This window comes from Lampetra fluviatilis, unplaced genomic scaffold (assembly GCF_964198595.1).
Source record: "Lampetra fluviatilis unplaced genomic scaffold, kcLamFluv1.1 SCAFFOLD_358, whole genome shotgun sequence".
In the NCBI taxonomy this organism is placed as follows: domain Eukaryota; kingdom Metazoa; phylum Chordata; class Hyperoartia; order Petromyzontiformes; family Petromyzontidae; genus Lampetra; species Lampetra fluviatilis.
In genome coordinates this window covers 21,897-24,396 of record NW_027620521.1, presented here as the reverse complement: position 1 = coordinate 24,396, position 2,500 = coordinate 21,897, and positions in this window count along the sequence as shown.

Sequence of the window (2,500 nt, the reverse complement as noted above, 5' to 3'; positions counted from 1 at the left end):
CCTCCTCCCCCCTCCTCCTCCTCCCCCCTCCTCCTCCTCCTCCTCCTCCTCCCACCTCCTCCTCCTCCCCCCTCCTCCTCCTCCCCCCTCCTCCTCCTCCTCCTCCTCCCCCCTCCTCCTCCTCCTCCCCCCTCCTCCTCCTCCTCCTCCTCCCTCCTCCTCCTCCTCCTCCCCCCCCCCTCCTCCTCCTCCTCCCCCCTCCTCCTCCTCCTCCCTCCTCCCCCCTCTTCCTCCTCCTCCCCCCTCCTCCTCCTCCCACCTCCTCCTCCTCCCCCCTCCTCCTCCTCCTCCCCCCTCCTCCTCCTCCTCCTCCCCCCTTCTCCTCCTCCCCCCTTTTCCTCCTCCCCCCCTCCTCCTCCTCCCCCCTCCTCCCCCCTCCTCCTCCTCCTCCCCCCCTCCACCCCCTCCTCCTCCCCCCTCCTCCCCCCTCCTCCTCCTCCCCCTTCCTCCTCCCCCCCTCCACCCCCTCCTCCTCCTCCCCCCTCCACCCCCCTCCTCCTCCCCCCCTCCTCCCCCCTCCTCCTCCTCCCCCCCTCCACCCCCTCCTCCTCCTCCCCCCCTCCACCCCCTCCTCCTCCCCCCTCCTCCTCCTCCCCCCCTCCTCCTCCCCCCTCCTCCTCCTCCTCCTCCCCCCTCCTCCTCCTCCTCCTGCAGCAGCGATTAATGTAGTGGTGATACGCGCTGGGTGTATATGTCGTGTGCCAGCGCGTATGTACGGGTGTGTGTGTGGTGACGCGCGCTGACGGGGAGGAGCAGGCGTCAGTGCGCGGGTGGGGGTAGTGCTGCTGATTGGCTGTGTGCCGGTGACGCGCCCAGAGGGAGTGATCGGGTAGCAGCGCGGTGTGATTGGTCGGGGAGTGGAAACACGCGCTGAGCGGAACCGGATCGTAGGGATAGCGCGTGGGGATTGGGTAACTGAGGAGCGGTGCCGACGTTGAGGTCCGCATCCGCTCCGTCTCCCGGGAAGAAGGGGTATATAAGGTGATGCACAGAGGAGCAGGGGCAGAAGTGGAACCATCTAAGAATGAAGACGAAGGTGCAGAGATAGAGCCCGGAGAGGAGAGTAATGGAGAGTAATGGAGAGTAGAGGAGAGTAAGGTATAAGTGTGTAGCCAGCGAGAGAGAACGGTCTACACGAGCTGAGTAATGTATAGTGTGTAGCCAGCGAGAGAGAACGGTCTACACGAGCTGAGTAATGTATAGTGTGTAGCCAGCGAGAGAGAACGGTCTACACGAGCTGAGTAATGTATAGTGTGTAGCCAGCGAGAGAGAACGGTCTACACGAGCTGAGTAATGTATAGTGTGTAGCCAGCGAGAGAGAACGGTCTACACGAGCTGAGTAATGTATAGTGTGTAGCCAGCGAGAGAGAACGGTCTACACGAGCTGAGTAATGTATAGTGTGTAGCCAGCGAGAGAGAACGGTCTACACGAGCTGAGTAATGTATAGTGTGTAGCCAGCGAGAGAGAACGGTCTACACGAGCTGAGTAATGCATAGTGTGTAGCCAGCGAGAGAGAACGGTCTACACGAGCCGAGTATGCATACGGTGTAGCCAGAGAGAGAGGAAGGTCTACACGAGCCGAGTATGCATACGGTGTAGCCAGAGAGAGAGATGCAAAGTCTACACGAGGCGAGTGGAGAGTGTAGCAGAGGCGCAGAGTCTACACGAGGCGAGAGAGGGGTGTAGCCGAGGCGCGGAGTCTACACGAGGCACAGAGAGCCGGCAGCACAGAATCCAGAGTCAAGAGAAGCGCATTGTGAAGAAGAGAGGCCACGCGTTGTATTGTTACAAGTCAAGATTTAATAAAAGAAGTGTGTTCCCGTCAAGGAGTTTCCTGCCGTCATTTTCCAATACTTCATCTGGCGTCAGAAGTGAAACGGGCTTCCAAGTATGGAGACGAGGAAGACCCGTAGGACCCACGGGATTGACCGCGAGGAAGACCTGGACGACTCGGGGCCGCTGGTGGCGGGGGGTGAGGAAGAGGACTTGCCCACGCTGCAGGGTCCGTCGACGGCGCCGGCCGAGCGACCGGGGACAGACGCCGGGCTTCGTGAGGCGCACTCCCGACTGGCGGAGCTGCTGCTCGCCGCCGCGTCCATCTTGGCGGAGATCAGCTCGTCGGGAGGAGCGGGGACGGTGGGGGACATTTTACAAGGTCGCCCCGCAGATTCCCGCCAAAACGAATGGGGGATTCCCGCCATTGCGCCTGGGCCTACTTTTGGCGGGAACGGCGAGCGCCACGTGGTGGTGGGTTCCCAAGCGCGCGCATCGACGTCATCAGCGCGCGAGGGGGTCCGCCATCTTACGTCTGCTGCTGGAGCCGCCATCTTAGACACCGACGGACAGGCGGAGAGGAACCACGAGGCGGATGACTTCATTTTTCAGCAGCGCCTGCCCACGTTGTCAGCCTTCAAGGCGGAAGGCGGAGACTGGGGCCAATTTCAGCGAAGGTTTTTGGCGCATCAAGAGATGTCAGCGTGGTCCGATGCTACGGCGCTG